The sequence below is a fragment of the Gossypium raimondii genome, chromosome 11, assembly GCF_025698545.1.
Source record: "Gossypium raimondii isolate GPD5lz chromosome 11, ASM2569854v1, whole genome shotgun sequence".
Lineage (NCBI taxonomy): Eukaryota > Viridiplantae > Streptophyta > Magnoliopsida > Malvales > Malvaceae > Gossypium > Gossypium raimondii.
In genome coordinates, this window is record NC_068575.1 from 46,055,625 (window position 1) to 46,066,023 (window position 10,399).

Consider the following 10,399-nt stretch of genomic DNA (forward strand, 5'->3'; position numbering starts at 1 on the left):
TTGCATGCAATATTATTATTGAAATAATGAAATAAAAAGAAGATCTTAAATAAATCTATTGAGAAATATAAATATGGAATAAATTAATCAAAATAGAAAGACGCAACTCAAGTACAATTAAATTCGTGGAGTTTTTGGACCAGTAGTCCAAATATCTAAAGGTATAAAGCCAATGAGGGTGCAATTGAAGTAGTTTTGCAAAAGTGGGATAAAAATATGAAGTTTTCACTAAGTCCTGGCATTGATTATGAAAATATATAATATTATTTTGTGGTGAATGCAATAACCTTTAGATATATTATTAAGTTGACAATTCATAAAATATTTAACTTGCCTAATGGTTATTATTACAACCTTTTATGAATCACTAGATAGTAAAGTTTATATTAAAATCCTTAAAGGATTTAGGATGCTAGAAGTATATTGAAATTCTTGAGAAATTGTTCATTTATCGAATTGAAATAATTTGAACATATGTGATAAATTTGACTTAGTGAATAGTAGTTGAAGGAGGATCATAAAATGATCCAAAATACCTATTTGTGTTTTTATTAAAGAATCATTATTAAAGTTTGTTATGGTTATTGTTGAATCTCTGAAGAGATCAAAATATATTTCCCCAAATTTCCCTAACCCGTGACTTTTAAAAGAATGGTAATATAAATACTTATCAATTACATTAAAATAGTCATTTGAAAAACTAGTATTTAAGATGGAATACGTAGAATATGAGAAAATATATGATGTTTTTGTAATAGCCCGATTTTAACCCTAATCAGAATAGTGGTTTCGGGACCACAAATTGAGTTGAAAAATATTTTAATATTATTTTCGTGTTAATTATGTGTGAATTTACATGTGTGAAAGTTTCATGAATTAATTTTATTGTTTGTGTGCTTAATTTGAAAAAAGAGGCTTAATCTCGTAAAATAAAAATTTGATGGTTAATTAAGAAAGTGCCTAATTGTTGTTGTCTTTATAAGTTGGAGGTCTTATGTTGTAATTTAGCCAATAATAATAGGTAGTGGATGGCATAATAATGATATGTGATTTATATATATATAAATAATAATAATAATAAAAGTTAAAATAATAATAATATAATAATATATGTTATAATAAAACAAAACATTAAAAAATACCACCATTTTATGTTCATCTTTCTTCACCGAATGTAGAAAAGAAAAACAAGGTTTGAAAGCTTGAAACATTCGGCCATTTTGAAGCTTAATTTAAGGTTAGTTTTTGTTCGGTTTTTGATAATTTTTACGTTTTTGAGATCGTTGTTTTGAATACTTCAAAACCCATGTCTTAATTTTGTGAATTGTTGATGATTTTGAGAAATGTCATTGATGAATGCTTGAGCTTTGTGATAGTTGATGATGAAATATGAAAGATATGTGAAAGATTAACATGTTTTGTCTTTGAATTTTTGATGAATTTGAGTAATTAGGGTTGAATTTTTGATGAAATGTGTGGGCTTGTATGGACACTAGGAATATTCGGCCCTTAAGGAGTGTAGTCAAATTTTGTGTGTTTTGTGTTTTGAGTAAAAAGGACTAAATTGTAAAAAGTGTGAAATGTTAGGGGAAAAAATTGTAATTTGACCATTTATCTGTTTTTAGGCTAAATTGAATAGAATTGTGTTTAAATAAGCTTAATTTGAATATGTTTAGATCAAAAATTAAAGAAATCGGATTTGGATCGGGGAAAGACAAAAGTGGTCGAGTAGCTGATTTAATAATTAACGACATCCGAGGTAAGTCGATAAGCATATAAATGTTGATAAATTATGATATATATTTATGCTATATTATGAATGAGATTATCATGAATTTTTTTTTTTGGTATTGCCGAATGCATATATGATTGGGAGATTAAATTCCAAGTTCGATTCATTCGAGATTTAGTATCCGGAAGTCTCGTACGAACCCTAGGAAATAGTTAGGATACATATTTCATGACATAGGATTTTCGATATGTGTTATCGTGAAAGACCACGTCTGGGACGTTGGCATCAGTTTGTGTTTACGTGTAAGACCCTATCTGGGACAGTGGCATCGATATATGTTTACATGTAAGACCACGTCTGGGACGTTGGCGTTGTACGAGTTTTCCAATATCCGCGTATCCTTTTTAGTTCCGAACGGTTCAACGGGAAATGTTCAGTAAACATTGATTGTGAAATTGAACTACCTGTTCAGGTATGTGTTAGTTAATTATATATATGAAAACGAGGTGAGTTGATTTCTTGACATTATATAAGATATGTGAATATAAGCTGAGAAATATCATGATTGTATACAAATTTGATTTGGCTTATAGCATTATTCATGATGACAAGAGTAAAAGTTTATATATGTTTATGAAAGACCATATTCGGCCATGTATTTTGTATATGTGATCAACGTATAATATAGTAGTAGATGATAATTCTTTACTGTGAATGATGTGAATTTTATCTTTATTAATTCAATGTTACAAGTCATAATTATTATACATGTTTATGCTTATGACTTACTAAGTTCCAATTAGCTTATTGTGTGTTTGTATTTGTTTACTTTGTTTTATAGATTTTAAAACCGTTACTCGGGGATCGTCAGCCAAGCCCATCACACTATCGACATTTTCTTTGGGTACTTTGCTAAGTTATTTTCAAGTATATGGCATGTATAGCATAGTTAAAATGTTGATTTTGGAACCAATGTGTATGTGTAATTAAAAGCCATGCGAAAATGGCTTATCTCTTTTTGTTTGAATTTGGCTTTGATGCATATAGTTTAAGGGACAATATGGAGTATATGCTTATGTTATCATGTGCATGGTTAATTAAGTTTAGGTAATGTATATATTCGGCTAACGCAAATATGTTTGATAGGTAAAGTTTAGTATTATTGCTTTTGACATATTGGATTTAGATGATGCTTTGGTTAAGCTTATATGGCTTAAAAATAGGTTCATGAATTGAATATTATTTCTTAGTTAATGGATGATTAAACACCTATGCATGTTCAGCCTTATAGGTTGTTATAAGTCTACGTGTAAAGAACTCATATTTTCGGACATGATATGTATTAAATGGTTAAATAATGTTTTGAATATATATCGTGAATTGATAAATATTAGGTTTGAATATGTTAAATGATTTTGATTAAATGTGTATAAATTACATGAAATTTGTCGGCTATTTAAGCATGACATATCTATTGTTTTAATACTACATGCATTCGGTTATGACTCATATATTTGAGAAATTTAAATGTTATGGCAAATTATTTGTTATAATAGAATGAATATGTAATGGTGTGGTTGTTAATTGATAAGTTTTTTATTTATTTTGTGAATAAATATGTTTATTTGACATAACATATTATATCTGGATGTTTTGCTTTTATTTATTTATTTATTTATTTATTTGACTCAAATGAATTGCACATCTATATATGAATTTGGTAATAAGTTAAAATGTAAATTGATATGAAAGGTATTTAAGTTCGAATGTGCCATGAGTACTAGAATTCGATTGTGATGATAATACTTGCATCGTTAATTGTTTTGATGGTTTAGTATATGTCAATAAAGTTGACTATTAAGTATCGAATAAATGATAAATTTTAATAGTGCTGATTTGTAATTTATGATTTGTAATTGAATCTATTTGTGATTAGTTAAGTCTGTCAAAGTCATAAAAGTAACTTCATGATTAAGTGATTAAGAGTGTTCCATGATTATGTTTTATCCTGTTATTTTCGGTAATGCCTCATAACCCTAATTCGGTGATGGATACGGGTTAGGGGTGTTACAGTTTTCATGAGGAGAGTACATATGCGTTGCACTCTTTTTCCATTAATCGAGGTTTTGTCCTATTAGGTTTTCCTAGTAAGGTTTTTAAAGAGGCAGCATATTATGCGTATTATAGATTATTTACTCTTTTTCCTTCGTTAGGATTTTATCCCACAAGGTTTTTTTCTAATAAGGTTTTGACGAGGCACATTATCTACCAATGGAAATCCAAGGGGGGAGTGTTATGAATACCTTATTAAGTGGATGTTCATCATGATCAATATAAAGTTTTAATGTACTTTAAATTCTAATAGTTATTAGAATTAGATCTCTACTTCTTTTATACTTCTTATACCTATAAATAGAGACTTTGATGAAGCATTGTAATCATCTTTTTTATCAATAAAGTACATTCTATATTGCTTTCATACTTTCTTTGTTCTTTATTCTCTCCATCTCTCTTTATTTTATAACAGTATGGTGAGTTTTGATACATTAATAGCATTTTTTATTTCACAAGAATTATTAAAAATTGATATATATTTCTTTTTTAAAATATATATGCCTTTTAATAATTTATTATATTTTTATAGGACACTATCAACTCCTAACCTTACTTATGGAGTTTAAAATTCTACTAGCAGTTTACCAAATATTTTATTCTATATATTTGTAATTCTTTTGCAAAAAGTTTTACCTATTTCAAGTCTTTCTCTGAGTACTTGACATAGCAAAACTTCTTCCCTAAATTAGGTTTTGACTTTTGAGATTTTTTGGGTTCAATTTAAAATTCTTTCATTAATTTTCAATTACCAAATAATTATTTCATCCTGTAAATACATTAAATTGATCTTTATAATCTTTAAACATTTATGAAAGTAATGAGTTAAAATCCTCATTGATTATTAAAGATGCTTAATGTACATGTTAATGAAGCAATTAAATAAGCTTCATTCATTTATGTTGCATTGAATGTCAATGGCTTATATATAGTTCTTTTATAAATGAAAAGAAGATATGAGAAAATTCTTTGTTTACTTTAAGTGTTCTTTTATTTGATTGTTTTATAAGACGTTATCAACACGAGCTTCTACGAGTTCATAGTAAAGTTCACGTCATTTCGACTTTATATAATTTGCCCGTATAACTCTCGTTAAACTATATATGGTATATGTATTTTTATAATTATTTTATTTTATTTTCTAGATGAAATATTTGCTTTGGATAAAATTTGCACATTTGTTTTACAACTCAAATCTAATAATGATAATTATCTATACATATTTTTTATTAAAAGAAATTTCAATTAATATAATTTGTGTTAAGTTATTATTATGACCATTCCTCTCTATACCAATATTTGACATACATATTATTATTTAGCAAATTTGGTATATATATTGAGAATGCTTACTATTTTACTAATATTTTTTTTTTGATTCAAGTGATTATAATGTCAAATCTTGCCAAACTTGAATTTGCGGCCTTACACATCTCAAGCAAGAATTATTTGTCATGGGTGTTAGATGCTAAAATTCACCTAGATGCTAAAGGTTTAGAAAATATTATATTAGTAGATAAAGAAGCATCTAATCAAGACAAGGCAAAAGCAATGATTCTCATCCGTCATCATCTACATGAAGGATTAAAAGTGTAATATCTCACTGTGAAATACCCTCTTGAGTTGTGGAAAAATTTGAAAGAACGATTTGACCATCAGAAAACGGTGATACTCCCTAAAGCTCGTTATGATTGGATGCACTTACGGTTGCAAGATTTTAAGACTGTAAGTGAATACAATTCAGAACTTTTCAAAATTAGTTCTCAACAAAAAATTATGTGGAGAAAACATAACTGATGAAGACTTGTTAGAGAAACCATTTTCAACCTTTTATGCTACTAATGTGCTCTTGCAGCAGCAATATCGTGAAAATGGTTTTAAAATGTATTCTGACTTGATTTCATGCCTTGTGGTGGCTGAAGAAAATAATGAGCTGTTGATGAAAAATAATGGAATTCGTCCCACTGGTTCTGCACCATTCCCTAAGTGAATGTAACAATACACAAAAATTATGAAAATAGAAAATATAGAGGTCGTGGTCGTGGTCGTAGACGTAGTGGGGGACGTGGTCGAGGACGTACTAGTAACCGTTATCATGGTGGTCATAACAATGATATTTCTAACCACCAGAAAAATAATAACAATGAAAGACAAGAAAGAAGTGGTGAAAATAATCCTTCAAAGATTGTTGAGAATATATGCTACCAATGTGGTATGAAGGGGCATTGGTCACATACTTGTCATATATCTAAGCATTTAGTAAAACTTTATCAAGCATCCATTAAAAAGAAGCGAAAGCATATAGAGAAAAATTTTATATCCCAAAATGATGAAATGGAGACAAAAGATGAAGAAATTCACTATAATACTAAAACTGACCATGCCTATGAGGGTGATAAATTTCATGACCTTAATAATATAACTCACCTAGATGTGACAAATTTCTTTGAAAATCATTAGAAAAAATTGATGTTATTTTGACATTTTTATGTTGTTTTAAGTATGTTTTATTTTCTTGCATAAAGAATAATTTATATATTTCATAAATATTTGTAATGTTTCTCATATTATATTTTGTTTGTTTTATGAAGAATATGAATATTCAACGAAATTTCGGTGGACCCAAAATCAATGGAGACATGTGTCTTGTAGATAGTGCTACAACAATACGATACTCAAAGATAAAAAAGATATTTTTCTTATTTGACAATGAGTAATGCCCATGTGAATACAATATTAGGTAATTCAAAGCTTATTGAAGGCTCTGGAAAACCTATTGTATTATTACCTAAAGGTACAAAATTTGTCATTGATGATGTTTTATATTTCACTGAGTCTCAAAGAAATTTATTGAGTTTTAAATATATTCGTCTTAATGGATATCATATTGAGACTATGAATGAGAAAAATATTGAATATCTTTATATTACAAATATTGAATGTGGAAAGAAATATGTTTTGGAAAGGCTACCTGCTTTTTCATTAGATTTATATTATACATGTAACAGCCCAATTTTGTTCGGCCCAAACAACAAACAAATAAAAAAAACCCCTAAAGCCCAAATACACCAACCCAAAACCTAAACAAAAAAAGAAAACCTTAATTCCTCTAAGCCTCCAGCTGTCACCGCTCCTCCGCCTTTGCCATGTCAATAGGTGCACCGCCCGAGGTTTGCCTTCCTTTCACAGAAATGGCAAGGCGTGGCCTCTCCAGTGTCGTTGACCTTGCTACCACCACCTACAAAAAAGAAAAAACAACAGAAACATAGAAGCGAAAAAAACAGAGCACAAACAAAAAAGAATAAATAAATATTGTAATTAAAATGGCTATAAAAGCCAAACTCTTGTAATTTTCGAAGGGAGAAGAAATATAATAAAAAAAAGTTTTTTTTAAAATAAAGTTGGCCCCTTTACTGTTTATTTATTTATTTTTGAAGAACATATATATAGAAAAAGAAAACCAACGATTTTTTTTGTTTACCTGCACCACCGTTGTTGGTGGTCCCTTTTAGCTCGAAAGGCTTCCGAATCTCTAGGGATTTGCCTAAGGCTGCATCTTAAAGGGGAAAGAAATCGAAATGTTTCTCTTTTTTGTAGAATTTTGACTAAACTTTTAAGGATTTTAACCCTAAATCGAAGTTCCACATGAAAAAGAGAGTCAAAGGGAGTATTTTGGGGATTTTTCGACCACCGGAGGTGGCGATCGCCGTCGCCAACGACTGATGGCTGTGGTGGAGCTACGGTGGCTCCCATGGTCGGACCAAGAAGAGCTTGAGAGGAAAAAAAAAGAAAGGAAGGAAGTGGTTTTTTTAAAAAACTGATGCAAAAATGAATTTTTTATCATTTTTTTTACTTATATAGTCTTCTCAAATCGGCGTCGTTTTGGGCTTAGCTTTAGAAACCCAAAACGACGTCGTTTCAAGCTCAACTCGATGACCCGATCTGGATCCCTTGGATCCGCGTGTTTTCAAAAGAAGGGTCAAATTACTTCCTAGGTCCTTTGGCCTTTAGACATTTTTCGATGTGGTCCTAATTTCGTTTTTTTCTTCTTTTTAAAATTATACCATTTAATTTTGATTTGTTTCCAGTTTGGTCTTCAGACTGTTGACCCTTTAGGGAGTGACACGTGTACTTGGTTCGATTAATTGCCCTTTGAGTCCCTAAACTTTTCTATTCCATTTTAATTTAATCCTTTACATTCTATTTTCTTATAATTTAGGTGTTAAATTTTGTTATATTTTCAATTTAGCCCTTTATTCCCCTTTTCTTTATTTTTTTTTTGCAATTCATGGTTTAAATTTTGTTTAAATTTTAATTTAGTCTTTTATTTATTTAATTCCACCCTTTATTTTCTATTATTTAATTTCCAGCACTTTTAATTTCCTTATTTATATTTTTACCCTTTAAATTACGTAATTTAAAGGTTTATTCCTCAAGTTTCTTAATCATTTCATTTTAGTTTTTTCTTATTTTTAAATGTTGATATTATTGTTAAATGATTATTATTGCTAATTATTGTTTTATATTTAACATTGTGTCATTGCTAATATTATCCCAATCGTGATCATAGCATTATCATACTTCCTCGTATTATTTTACTATTATTACCATTATTAAGTAGTATTATTGATCGACTAAAATTTATTCCCACTGCTACTTTTTATGATTTTATTATCATTTTTTACCCACGCAAGCTATTTTATTCCATCTTTGCCACTACTATATTATACAACACGTTTAAATATTCGTTCATTTTTGTACCTAGACTCGAATAAATTAATCACATATTGCATTAAATGTTATATTAGCTTTTACCCGACGCATAAGAAATAATTAGAACCGAGATGATGTTCTTTAATTAGGGGATTCGAGAAATCATACCCTAACTTATGGGGTACGGCTTTCTCCTTGAACCAAAATAATCGAACATTCTTTTAAAATTCAAGGCACATAGGACTTAGGTAACAATTAAATGGCCATTATTCTTATTTTTTAGGATTTGAAACATCGTGCCCTAACTTACGAGGCACGATTTTCTTCCTAATTAACTCAAAATATGAAGGCCTTTTCCATAAAATTTAATTTAGATAGTGATATTTTAAATGCCATCAAATAACATCATGTAAAAGAGGATCGTATTTTAAATTCTCTTCAAATTTTCAATTTTCGACGCTAAGACATCAAGTAATCAACTAGGTACCAATTTTGGGCGTTATGAGGGAGATAATCCTTTCTCATACATAACTGACTCCCGAACCCACTTCTTGGATTTTGTAGACCGAAAATTATTGTTTTAGTAAATTTAAATTTTTTATTAAAATGATTAAGTTTCAAGGTGATCCGATCACACCTAATTAAAAAGGATTGGTGGCGAATCCGTCTTCGTTTTAAAATAAAAATTTGATTTCCAAAAAGGTTTCGACAATACACATATTAGTGCAATTGAGTCACATGTTACTACAAACCAGAAGTTTGTAGAACCACATCTTTTACTATTTGGCATGACCAATTAGGTCATCCCGGATCTATTATGATGCTAAGAATCATCGAGAATTCAATTGGAAACCCATTAAAGAACCAAAAGATTCTTGAATTAAAGAATTTATCTTGTGTTGCTTATTCTCAAGGAAAATTGATTATCAGACCATCACCAGCTAAAGTTGGGATTGAATCTCCCGCATTTTTGGAACGTATTCAAGGTGATATATGTGGGCTCATTCATCCACCATGTGGACCATTTATATATTTTATGGTATTAATAGATGCATCTAGTAGGTGGTCACATGTGTGTTTATTATTAACTTGCAACTTGGTATTTGCGAGACTACTTGCTCAAATAATTCGATTAAGAGCACAATTTCCAGATAATGCAATCAAAACTATTCGTCTTGATAATGCTGGTGAGTTTACATCCCAAGCTTTTAATGATTATTGTACGTCAATTGGGATAAAGTTGAACATTCTGTAGCTAATGTTCACACGCCAAACAATTTAGCTAAATCATTTATCAAACACCTCCAACTAATAGCTCGACCATTGCTTATGAGAATAAAACTCCTTATTATAGCTTGAGGATATGCTATTTTGCATGCAGTGGCACTTGTGCGATTAAGGCCAACAAGTTATAATAAGTACTCCCCATTACAATTCGTTTTTGGTCAAGAGCCAAATATTTCCCATCTTAGAATTTTTGGATGTGCAGTATATGTTCCAATTGCTCTAGCACAGCGTACAAAGATGGGTCCTCAAAGAAGGTTGAGAATATATGTTGGTTATGAATCTCCTTCTATAATTAAATATGTTGAACCATTAACTGAAGATTTATTTACTGCACGATTTATTGATTGTCATTTTGATGAAACAACATCCCCAACATTAAGGGGAGCGAAAATACAACTGGTAAAAGAAATTACATGGAATTGATCATCGTTATCTCAAGAAGGTTATAAAAACAATTCAACCTGCCCATGTGTTTTTATAAAAATGTATGGATCAAACTTTGTGATAATTACTATTTATGTTGATGATCTAAATATTATTGGAACTCCTGAAGAA